The sequence below is a fragment of the Nannospalax galili genome, unplaced genomic scaffold, assembly GCF_000622305.1.
Source record: "Nannospalax galili isolate Female #2095 unplaced genomic scaffold, S.galili_v1.0 scaffold635, whole genome shotgun sequence".
In the NCBI taxonomy this organism is placed as follows: domain Eukaryota; kingdom Metazoa; phylum Chordata; class Mammalia; order Rodentia; family Spalacidae; genus Nannospalax; species Nannospalax galili.
The window spans coordinates 990,353-1,003,992 of NW_008335836.1; positions in this window are offsets into that span (position 1 = coordinate 990,353).

Here is a 13,640-nt window from a genome sequence, read left to right on the forward strand (position 1 = left end):
TTGTGAAAACGATTTGAGTCAAAGCTATTGCTAGCCTGAATTCTAAAGCCTGTCCATAGTCTTCATCATTTTATCAAGCTTACATCCTCCATCTGCACTCAGGACTCCTCTGTCCTTCCTTATAAGACGTACACATCTTAGAAGTTACAAATCACAGTTGCGATCCTTTAGTATGCCTACGTTTTTCTTACCTGAAAGTTTTTCCTACTCCTTTAATTTCCCTCTACACTACAAACAGAACCCAATAAATTTTAATCTTTAAGTTTTAAGTATGATTCAAACAAGTGCTTTCTTTTCTTTTTTTGTCGATTGTTTTTTATTTTCATTTGTGTGTGTGTGTGTGTGTGTGTGTGTGTGTGTGTGTGTGTGTGTATGTTGCCTGCATGTATGTAAGTGCACCCGTGCTTTCAATGCCTGTGGAGGTCAGAAGGTGTCAGATCCGCTGGAACTGGAATTACAGACAGTTGTTAGCTGCCATGTGGGTGCTGGGAATTGAACCTGGGGAGCAGTCAGTGCTCTTAACTGCTGAGCCATCTCTCCAGCCCAAACAAGTGCTTTCTAAAAGAGCCAAGATCTTGTATTTACATCCCCACTATGTTTTTCTAAGGACATGGGTGGTGTTCACAAGTCCTTTATGTCCAAAATGTACATGTAATAGTCATTCTGAGAAAATTATATCTGAAGCAGAAAGCAGATTGGAATTTCAGAGACCAAGAGTAACAGAAAGTATAGAAACAGGAAAGCCTACAGAAATGATAAAGAAAAAGAAAAGAATCAGGCAGCAGCAGGCTTTCCTTCCACAGACTGTACTGTTCCTCACCTATCTGAGCGTCACATTCACGGACCGTGTATAGAAAGAAAGAGTAGAACTGGGGACCACACATGCCCTACCCATGGCACCTATGCCTCTCTATCTCTGTCCTGAGCTCTATATGGCTATTCCTGGCACATCTCTCAGGCTATTACCAGCTCAGAGGCACAGGACTTGTGGGAATACAGAGCTTCAGCAGAGTCCCATGCCTCCTGGACTTAGCATTTCATCTCTCATGAGATTATGCCACATATGGATATGATCATAACTAAAAGAGACCTGTAAGTGTGTTGTGTCTAACCTCTGACACCAGGAATATGGGCAGCTTGGTAGTGGCAGAATACTGAAGCCCAAGTCTATGCCATTTCCGCGGTATATGCCTATCAATATCCACCAAAAATGCTAAATCCTATCAGTAGAACTAAATCCCACATAAATGTGAACATTTGATTTAATTAGCACATGAAATTCACACTTGGACCATCAGTGAAGTTCTGAGCCCCGAGGAGAAACACTACTGCACCCTGGCTGATAATTCACAGGATGTGAAAACAGATATTACTGAAAATACTACACTTATTAACAGGTGTGGAGGACATATCATTGTTCTATTTTCTTTTTAAGTAGTTATGGAATACCTGCTAGAGAGATATTAGAGATACAGGGATTCATACATGAAGACATTAGTTTAACTTGAATTTCAGTCTAAATTTGACTCCTTACATGAGAAAGTGTCTATCATATGCACAGATTCATTTTTCAACTCTAAATAAGTAGACTCATATATCATAAAATAATCAAGATGATTAAAGCAGAAAACACATAAATGCATTGTGCCTACTGTCTGACACAGAGCACTCAGTGGGGTGTACAGCTCTGTTTAAGTTCAGAACACTCAGCTATTACAGTGATAAGAGGTGCACACTGAACGAAGTGCACGGAATGCATTGAACAGTTTCCCTTTGAAGAAACACAAACCTCTCACATACCCAGTGTTCCTCCAAGAACTGCCAGAATGAAAATGCAGTAGCGTTTCAAGAATTCCACTTAAAACAAAGGATTCAGTGCACCACCCAGTCAACACTTAGCTCTTCCACAGTCACGTTGACTATCATGTGAAGAAGGCAGGAAATCACTCGAGGCCTGCTCAACACACAGGGATTTATCAGAACAGGGTCTGTTGTTTCTTTGTCAAAATCTTCTTTCCATTTTCCCATACTAAGAAAATTTTACATTGTGACAAATTTACAATCTTCAACCTCAAGGTCTATGTTAAAATGTTCATGTTAACACCATTAGTAAGAATCAAGATAATCTTTCAATGCTAAATAGTATTTTATTCATAGGAAACTATAGTGAATTGAGTCATGATTTCACTTAGAAAATGGCTAAGAAAACGTAATAATTCGATGAATGTGAAGATAAGAGAAATGGGAATTTGGGGGGGAGAATAGAGGACTAGAATTTCCAACACTCTTGAAGAGCCAGAGATTTACAACTACCTGCAGTAGTGCCCTTGACTCTCAAAGAATAAGCTAATTTTGAAGTAAAAATGATGGTCAGAATGTCTCTTAAAACACGTAGGTCTTTTGAAACTACAAATACGCCATGATTCATACTAAAAAATAATTTGTGGCGTGTAACTACGATTAAGCAGTTTAACATAGTTATTTCTAATTTATGACTTTTGAATGATGCTGACAAAGCTAAAATAAGCATGTATGCCTTCAAAAGCATAAACCTTTTCCAGGCAGAAGGAAAGACATGGGAGAGAAGTAAGAGATTCAGAGGATGAGTTGGGTTCCATCCACCATCGTTTGCAGGACAGTGATGATAAACCTGACATGTTTTAAGAGTCTCTTAAGAAGCAAATGTCGTGCTTAGTGCTGAGCGAAATCAGGCACGGCTCATGCTGAGCAGGTGTGTCTCTCGGCATTCACTGGCATTCACTACAAAGAGAAGCTTCTCTGATTAAGGATTGCAATAACGTTTGTCTTTAGAATACAGTTTAGAAGCACCTGACTTTCCCTTACCAATAGCAGTTCATTTCCAAGAAGTAGTTGATTTCAACTTTCATCTTTAATCTTCATCATACCAGCATACACTATTACCCCCCTCAGTCTATGGCATGTGTTTCTAGCAAGCACACTCTCCTTAAGACCGTTGCTGACTTTCAATTACGGTGCATATCCTACATAGCATAAACAAAAGTCATTGCCAGTGAAGTTATTTATGTAGACAAGGTCTTGAAGCTTACTGCATTAACTGAATAAAATTAAGAATGACTGAAGTAAACTGTACATGAATGATTTGAGAGGAAAGAGAAAATTTTATTAATCTCATTAAGCAAGGTTTCTGAAAAGTTTCATGCTTGTGTCAAACTATTTTATTTAACATTTTTACAATCCTTTTATTAATGCATTACTGTAAGACTATAATAAAACATTATAAGGTGAGGAATATTGTTATGAAATAAAAGAAATAATTCTAATTTAGATACATGTTTTGAAAGAGTGATCAAAATGAAATATTTTTTTAAATAAGATGGAATAATGGACTAACTTCAAGGAGACAAAGTAATAATAAATTTCTCACAGTAAACAGAAAGTTATTTACATATATTTTATTACATTAATTTATTTGGGGAGAGGACATCTGTAGAGGTCAGAGGACAGCTTGTGGGATTTGGTTCTCTCCTTCCAGCATGTGGAATCTGGAATTCGAACTCAGGTCCTCAAGCTTGGAAACAAGTTCTACCCCTTGAGACATCTCACTTGCCCTTGTTTATGTAATTTTTATTTATTTTTGTTTGGGAATTAAATACATGCATATAATATATTTCATCAAACCCACAGTTGATATATCTTTTCCATGTATTTTTAATGAATTTTTGTGAATTTCATGCAAAATATCTTAGTCATCTTTATACCCCTCCACCATCCACACCCCCCACTGGATTTCATGCATTCTGTCACATATATTAAGTTCTAGCGAGTCAAGTTTTTATACTCTGATGACCCTCAGTGCAAATTCATCCACTGGAGTCTTCTGTTTTACTTCCTCAAACATAAAAGTTTATTCCTACCTCAAGGCTTTCCAAACGCTGATTCCTCCACCTTAGAAGCCCTTCTCCTCACTAGTTAATTACCCTCCATTTCTCAACATAACTATTACTGCTCTATGAGGCTTACCCTAACCCCTAGTCTAAATTTCCACAAATATATATATATATATATGAAACATTCTTCACTGATTTTTTTCCTAGTACCTCAGAGTAATGATTAAATGATTTAATATAAATGATGAATTGTTTCAATGAAAGACGGTTCTATGCCTCTATTATTCTTTAATATAGTCAAATCGCTCAGCACAAAAATTAGCAAATATCAGGCCTACAACTAATATTTTTAAGCCAAACAGCACTATCTTCCTAACAATGTCATCATTAGTTTCATAAGTTTCTGTAAAATTAGATTATGACATGGTATGGGAAAGGCAAGTCACACATCTGTTCAACCTATATCTTCTGTTGCTATGTCTATAGAGGCATCTGCCCCAAGTATCATCTGAAGCAGAGTGATCCGTACTTGAAACTTTAGTTTATTTGACCTTTTTGGCAGTGCTTGCTCCACCACTGAGGTAAATCGGCAGCACCTTAATTGATGTTCAAACTCTTTCCATGTGTTTCCGTGAAATATTGTACTGTGATTAAGTCACTTTTCTAACTTAATTAATCCAACCCTGTTCACACTAGGGAAATTTTTGACCCTGTAATCTAAGTTAGAAATGCTTCTTCTGGAATACCATGACCAGTCATGATCAGTCATCAAATGTCTTATCTGATAGACTGCGACTACCCTGGCTCCAGTAATAGCATTAATGACAATTTGTTATTGTAAGGTTTGTATGTCAGGTTTTTAAAAATTCATTTAAGCTTTACAGTCTATGCACAGTTTGCTATTGTCTGTATTTTGCGTTTAAGAAAATCAAATCATAGTGAATTAAAGAACTTTAACACAACCCCAAACATGCGAGTATTAGACTAAACAATTTAATATATTTGTATTAATTATTTGAGAATTTCATATATGCATATAATGTGTTTAATCATATTCATCTCACACGCTCCTTCCTCGAACCCCTCCCATATCTATCTCCATCCCACAACTTCCTGTCTTCTTTTTATGACCCATTAAATCAAATTTGTGCTGCCCATATATTCATGGGTACGGAGCCATCCACTGGAGCCTGGTCAGCCTTCAAGATACTAGGGACCACACCCTTAAATAAGTCAACAACTGTCAATAGTTCCTCAGCTAGAAAAGGGAGCTCATGATACCCTCCCCTCCCCTTGATGGAAAGCTGACTTGCTTGATCTTGTGCAGGCTTTGTACAGGCAAACAGCTGCTGTGAGTTCATTAGGGTCATGGTACTGTCATCTGCAGAAGACACTATTTCTTTCCAGGTCTCCCTGACTTCTAGCTTTTACAGTATCTCCAACCCTCTTCTGTAATGATCCCTGAGCCTTGGCTACAACAGCGTTTAAATATAGATACTATGAACCATGATGCTGAATGGCCACAACTGTAAGTTCAGAGAGGAAGTAACGAGACCTGGTCCTTTTTACCCCCAAGAATTCCCTTTCTGCCTAACATGGGATCTGAGATGTCAGGGACACTCAACAAGTACAAATCTCTAGCCTAAACTAAGACGCCTGTGTTAAGCATGTTTGGCTGTAGAAGCCAAAAACAAGTCAGGCAAAGATTGTCAGTGCTTTTATGACCTCTTACAAACTGAGTGACATAAGTCACGAACTTGGTTTGCCTCTTACCCTCCTACTTCCTAGGTCCTACTCCTGCCACAATAAAGCAAGAATTACAATCTTATCTATATGACAAAATCATTTATAAGTTAATTATTTTAATTAAGCATGTAATAAAATAACCTTTAAACTTTGACTGGCATATAGTAAAAGCCATTGGAAAAGAGAGTAGATGTTGGCGAGATGGCACAAAGTTTCATTCATGCACAATGAGTAAGTCCTAGAGGTCTACTGTACAACACAGGACCTGTATTATTGTATTATTCGGAGACATAATTTCCTTGTAAGAGGAAGGATTTCCCGCTCCTCCACTGCTGGCAATCTAACACATGGCCTTGCCCACGATAAGAAAGTACTCGGCCACTGACTTGCATCACTTGGGGTAGATCTCACGTGGTGGTATTATTATGGTGGATGAAAATAAAGAAAATGCGAATGGACTTTTAAAAGTGAAAGTTGTATTTATGGCATACGTTGCAGTGATGGCTTCATGGATATATATTTAGCTTCAAAGTCAATACACATAGTTTTAATATATAACCCACACCTCAACAAAGTGCTTTTTGGAAGAAATGTTAGCCTTTTTTGGATCTTACAAAAAGAGTCCATGGGTTTCAAGTGATTGGTCTGCTTAGCTCAGATCAATGAAAAAAAATAGATATTAGTAATGCTATACATAATACGACCTGCTGTTTGAGTTCAAACTGACTATCTGTTATTTTCCTTTGACTATAGAGAAAACATTCTAGCTAACACTGGTTTTGTATGGTATGAAACATGAGCTATAAGGAGAGGAAGTATGGTGTGTTCCCAATATGTACTGAATTGCCTAAGCACCAGCAGAGGAAGCTGTTAGACCAAGCACAGTGCTTGCAGACACAGAGGGGAATGGCTCTACCAAGAAAAGATGAGAAGAAAGGTGTTCTTAGAAAGCACCTCAGCGGGAAAGCAGCAGAGCTCCGAGCTCAGACCCCTCCCTTCGGACTGCCCTCCTTGGACCCTGTCAGCTCTCAGGTGCTGGCATTTCTTAGTCTGTCTTTCCCTTTCCTCTTTGTGACCCATGTTACTTCAAGCATAACAGACATTCATTATTCAAAGGTGGAAAATGCAGATTACAGCTAATTACAAATTACATCATCCTAAATCACACTAACAAGAACTTAATAAAAAAACTTATGTTAATCCTCCTAAAGATTTCTTCATGTGACATGTATAAATTTTGGTATAAACATAATGCATTAACATCTTTACTTCCAAAGAAGCGGACATCTGCAAACACTGTTTAACGGCAGTTGTGGTAGTGTCTGCATATAGTGATGTTTGCTCGAGGCCCAAGACTTACTTCAGTTTATTCAATTACAATTACAGTACAGATGGCTTCTATGTATACTTTGTCAGAAGAAAGTCTTACATAGCTTTCTAACTTTCTATATCATTTAATAAACCTAACATGAGCAGCTCAATCCACTTCTCCATATTTGGGTCACAATGTAAGGGGAAGAAACATGTATAGCATATCTGATATTCAGATGGCAATGTAATGGATAACTTTTGATTTATTCCTCAATCACTACTTAATGCTTTGCAGATTTGCATTTTATTATTTCCCCTACAATATCAATTTAGCCAAGACATATTAATCTATAAAAATCAATGGGGCTGGAATGATGGCTCAATTGTTAATAGTACTTCTTGTACAAGTATGAGAGCCTGAGTCTGAATCCCAGCACCCATGTAAAAAGCCAGGTCTGACCTCAGGGAACATCTATATCCCTAGAAATGTGGGGTACAGGGAGGCTACAGGCACAGGAGACTTTCTGGGGCTTACTGGTCACCAGTCAAGCCTCAGTCTCATTGAGAGACCCTTGAATCAAATGACTATAACAGAGCAAGATGCCCAATGTCTTCCTATGGCCATCCCACATGCACATACAGGCATGTAAAGTTGTGAATATGCCTCACATATGCACATCACAATCACACAGAAACGCACACAGACAGACACACACGCAGGCGTATACACACACACACACACATACACACACATATACACACACACACACGCACACACTTCTACTGTAACTTTGGAAGTATCTCCATCCTGGTCACATGTAGAATGCCTAAGTGTTGGATTCCCTAGAGGGTGGTCTAGCCTGCAAGCTTGTTAAAGGCTCAGTGCTGCAGTGCTTGCTCTCCTTTCCATACACAATAGTTTACTTCTAAGTATTCCAAACATTTTATCAAGTAGTTTATTCTTTCATAATATCAAATTGAATTCTGAAGTCATGAACTTTTTCCTTTTACATCATCAAAATATACCCAAAGTTGGAGGTTGGAGAGACAGATCAGTGGTTAAGAACACCGGCTGCTCTTGCAGAGAACTCAGGTTTGATTCCCAGCACCTACATGGCAGGGAACAACCACCTGTTACTCCAGTTCCAGGGGATTCAGTGTCCTCTTCTGACCTCCATGGTCATTGCACGACTTGGGAGCACTTACATACATGCAGACAATACACTCATACACATAAAACAAAAATAAAAAATAAAATATTTGAAATATATCTCTAAAGTTCAGGTGATATAGTGGTGGGCATTGTTAACTTCCAAAATACAGCCCCAAATATTATGATACCGTGAATTTAAGCCAAGCAAATTATTTGCATATTTTCACACAGCTTTCCTTCCTTTTTACTTTTTTTTTTCCTGGCATATATATATATGTAGTTGCATACAATTTAAATCATAATATAAAGTTTAACTATGTTTCAGTATTACTAGTTAGATTATTTTTGTAGACAAGGTTTCACTGTATCCTCAGGTGGCCTGGAACTTACTATGTAGACCAGATTGGCCTCCATCTCATAGAGATAACCCTGCCTCTGTCTCTTGAGTGCTGGGATTAAAGTCTTGCACCACTGCCAGAGTCCAGCTCCAGCTGAGTGTGGGGCCTGAAGGGGTGAAGGTAACTGTGGAGGTAGAAATGACTGTACCAGAAACCACAATTGCAGTTCTAGTAGAGGCTGTTGACTGACCCTCTCGGGGGAGGTCAGCCCGAATGTCTTTTACTTCTCTTCAGAAAGCAGCCTTCTACAACCTTTATTTATAATTAGAAAGCTTACAATAGCAGTAAAGCATCAGACCATAAATCAAACTAGGAGCTTTTACAGTATTTCTCAGTGTACAATATTTTTCAATAATCACAGTAAAAGGAAGGTACAAAGTTCAATGATTAACCTTTTCTTAACATAGCCAAGCAATGTCTTCATTGTTTTCTTTATAGCCTTGCGGTTTCTATTTTACCATAGAAGTGTAAGGCAGCCTGTCCCCATTTTCCCTTTAATTCTTTGAATTTAATATTTATAGGTAGGTGTGTATATTTGAGAAAATTATTTTTCTCATTGGAATGGGAATAACCAACTCTTTATTGTCTAACCAATATTCCAATTTACCTTTTTCCTCTCCCTTTTGCTATTTCTTCCTGAATGTTTTGTATTCTTTGAGTCATATGATTATTTTCTCTATTTCAATATCCTTTATTATTTTGTTGCCATTTATCTTTAATGGCTTTTTGAATCACTTTTAGTCTTTGTAAAAGAATAGGCAATTTTTCTTCAGAGGTCATGCACCACCAGCTTTTTACTGACATAGCAAATCTTTCTATCCAAGAGGGAGTTTCCCTAAGCCAAGTAGTTTTTCCTTATACCAAACTTTAGTCTCAATAATTATAAACTCCTGTAAAAGGCAGTGGGGAATCTAGAGATTGCATGTTAACTTTTCCTTTTGGGGGAAACCAAGCCTCATTATTAATCACAAATTCAGGTCCAAAAGAGGTCATAGTCATTGGAGGAAGTCGTCTATCTTATTACTTTCATTTTGTTTCAGTAACATAATAATTTTGCTAAAGGCAGAGATTTTCCCGGTTTAGTTTCCCATTCCATCATCAGAGTTGGTTATCAGAATACTTAAAGAAGAGAAGGTTATACAAATGAAAAAAAACAGGAGGAACTGGAGAAGGGATGTTCACCAAAAGAGCAGCTGGAACTTTGTCAAGCAGCACTCCTGCCAAGAACCACGGAAGTCTTGGAGCCAGTAGACCATGTCCAACAAATGTTAGATCTTTTAAAGCAATTTGTATAAAATTTAAATACCATTCTTACAGCAGTCTCCTGCTCAAAATTTGGTCCCCAGAAGGTTTTGCAAAGCCTCCGGTGAATCTCCTTGGTTTTGATGGAATAAATGACCCGGTTGAGCATTGGAGGCACAAACAGATTAATGACAGGAGTGTGTGCACATAATGAGGAGCATGCCTCCCATAGAGAGCAAACATGGACACACCTACTTTGGGGAATGTCACCTCTTCAAAGATGCTTTCTCTCAGAAGAATGGATTATAAATCTGTCCACGGAAGTTGATCGTCTCAGTCTCATTGGTAGCTTTCTGGATGCTTTCTTCATGGTCATTCAGTCCGCTATCTTTCCATGCCTCAAGGGTGACCTCAGATGATTTGTTAGAAACTAACATACCCATTCTGAAAAACAAGGAAGCAAATGTCCATGTAAAAGAAGGAAATGATCCCAGGCTTCCTGGTAAGGAAGTCACAAGGCATGAACCTGAACTTAGCAAATCCAACTTTAGCCCCAGGTTTTCCTGTGGATTGATTAAACACAGTATTCTTTCATCTTCATGGCATACCATTGCTGTTTCTCTTACAGAATGTCAAATTTTCATAGGTGTATGAGACAAGAAATGTCACCTCACATCAGCCTAAGAGAGGCTATGAGAAGACATGTGAAGGAGTAGCATATCTTTCATTTTACAACCTCCTCATAGCTATCTTGTATTCTGTTTTAGCCCAGTCCTTCGGGGAAGGATCTGCATTTAAGAATATATCATAACATTTCTACAGCATTCCTCCCAAATCTTTAATGCTCTTTAAAAAAGTAGCTTCACCCACACGTTTCATATCTTGGTTACTATATTCACTTCCATCTCTCAGAGATAATCCTAATTCAATTATCCATCATTAAATAAATTATACCACTGACCCTCAAGAAAAATATTTTTTTCTCTAGCAGAAGGTAAGTATTGTAGCAATGAATAAACATATTCAATATCAGGAGGAAATTACCTGTTAAATTGATAGGCTCTGAGAAAGAAATCCCAGTGATCTACTCATAAAGGATGGCTTTGATGGACAACAGCATTAGTTTTAAAGACGTGGGAAATATAAATCTACCATAGAAAACTGTACAGTGTAATGATCCCCTGTTAGCACCACACAGAAGAAATAGCACTGGTGATCTTGGAGGACAGTGCTTCGAGATACCAGGCTGAATCTCATGCCACTGTGGAACACGTTCCACTTAAAGGAAATCTAAATTGTCTTAACTAAACGCCTGCTTCTTCAAAAAGATGTTAGTATTATTATCGGTCATTGAAGGTTATGGAGAGACCCTGGGTGATGTCTGCTGAGTCTGATGTCATTTCTGTTCCTTGGTTTTTTGTTGTTGTTGCGTTTGGTTTTTTTTTTTTTTTTTTTTTTTTTTTTTTTTGGTATTTACACCAAGGAAAAAATGAGAACAGAAAGTGAAGAAGTGATACTCAGAAGACAAAAAGAGAAGACAGGAGGAAAAGTAGAAAGGAAGAGAGAGTGAAAGTAAATGATGTTTGAAAGTAGGGAAAGAATTTGAAAATAAGGAAGGACACATGAGGAAAGGGGCACGCAAGATCTAAGAAGGAATTTCAGGGAGACCAAGACTACAATGCTCATCATGAAGAAGATTGACAGGAAGATAAATAAAACTGGGAACAGCCGTAGGGTGCTGCCCTGGCCTGTCCCAGAGGCTCTGCACTCACCCCAGGACTGGCGAAGGACATAGAGGACCCCACATTCATGCCCTGTTTCACAGGAACCTCTATCAACCTCTCAACAGTGAAGATCCTTCAGCAAACCCTAATATTTCTCAGTCAAACCCTGTTGGGAGTAGGATCCTCAGAGTAGGATCCTGGTGTTTACCATCTATTCCCTCCGGCTGTTCAGAACTCTGTGGAATACACAAAAATGAGCAAAACCCCTCTCCACTGTAGAACAAGCAGAATTTACAAGCACCCATAGTATGTGTTCATGGCTCCTGAGGTTCTAAGGTTTCTCTGTCAAATCATAGTCTGTGCACCTAGAGCCTGATGCTAATAAATGACAATATATACATAAAACTCCTCCCTCCTCACTTCCAGCTCCAGGATGACCCCAGCCCAGCTTCATACTCCAAGCCCTGTTCCCAGGAGAGGTGCGGAAGCTTCTGTAGAGCTGGCTGTCACAGACAACAGAAATAGAATCTTGTCAGTAATATCCTGTGTCCAATGTCCATCAAAGCTTTGTGGACGTTTTCTCAGCTCATCCTCACAACCAATGTCACAGACAGTGAAACTTCCTGTTTCGCAGATGGGAAAACTGGAAGCTCAGGAAGACAAAGTACTCTGAAAATTATACTACTGACTGGCCTGGCTGCTTTCCAACACAGACCATTCATTTGCACACTTACCATCGTCAGAACACATAATGAAGATAGTACAAATTTGTCATTGCAGCACTCGGGAGACTAAGACATAAAGGTTGCAAATTGAAGGGCACTTTGGGTGAGCTCAAAGCTGTGACCAGAGTTGGAGATATATAACAAGACTCTATCTTAATAAGCTAAACAACACATAAATAGATACATAACCCACTGATGTTGCACTTGATGTCTTCTAATTCCACTCAGTTTTTGCAAATGACGAGAATTAATTCTCTTTAATGATTAAATGATATTCCATTGTGCATATATGATACGTAGTATATATTTTCTTAGTCTATTCAACTCTTGGTGGGTATCTGAGTTCATTTTATGTCTTTGTTATGCTAACTTCGTTTTCTTTGGATATGCGCCTAGAAGAGGGATGGCTGAATCATAGGTGTGTCTATTTTTAGATTTTAAAGAATCTATACTATGTAAGAGCTACAGTAATTTACATTCCTAGCAGAAGTTTTCTCTTCATCCTAAAAGCACAAAGTTTATTCTAACTAGAGTGAGATTTTTCCTTTCTAATTTTATTGACTGAGAATTTCATACAATGTATTTGGATCATATTCAGACATACTTCCCTGCTCTAGCCCTACGCTACTAACTCCCACCAACTTGGTATTCTCTATTATTCTTTTTTCTTTTTTATTGAATTTTGAATATTTTATGCAATATATTTTGATCATATTCAGACCCCCTTTACTAACCCCTGCCTTACTTCATGTACTCGTGCGTGTGCGTGTGTGTGTGTGTGTGTGTGTGTGTGTGTGTGTGTATGAAGCCTATCAAGTCTAACTTTTGTCTGCACATGCTTTTTGGTGTGAGTCTGTCCATGGGACCTGGCATTAGAGTCTTAAAGAAGACTGACTCTCTGTCTCTCAGCAGCTATTAGTTGCCAATAGTTCCCCAGCTAGAATTGAGGCTTCTTACCTGTCCCCGACCGCTTTCCGTCTCGCCGGCAAGAACGACGCGGGAGGACAAGTCAGGATCCTTCTGCAGCAGTTTATTGTATGCGCATCTTACACTCTTAGAAGCTTAAAGACCGAAGACGCCGAGAAGCGGGAGAGCGGTTGCTTATATAGTCTAAAGGTCCCATCTATGACGTATAAGAAGCGGATTGGTTGCTGGAGATCACCCCACGGGAGGAGGCGAGGGAGAGCAGGCTCTTGTGCACACCCCTTATGGGCGCAGCAGGATGTTTACTGTTAAGAAGGTCCAGATACCGGCGCCATCTTGTAATGGCGGCGGAGGCTGTGGCTCTCCACAGAGTCAGCCATGTCAGGAGATCCTTGGTGACAGTGGACATTGTCCCAGATCTGCTCTGTCAGAAATGACCTCACCCACATCTCTTCCTTTTGCTTCTTTGAATATTAACCAGGGAGAGGGCTGTTTTCTGGGGAGTAGAGGGTTCCTTTCTGCCCAGGTCTGGCACTGGCCCTTTATTT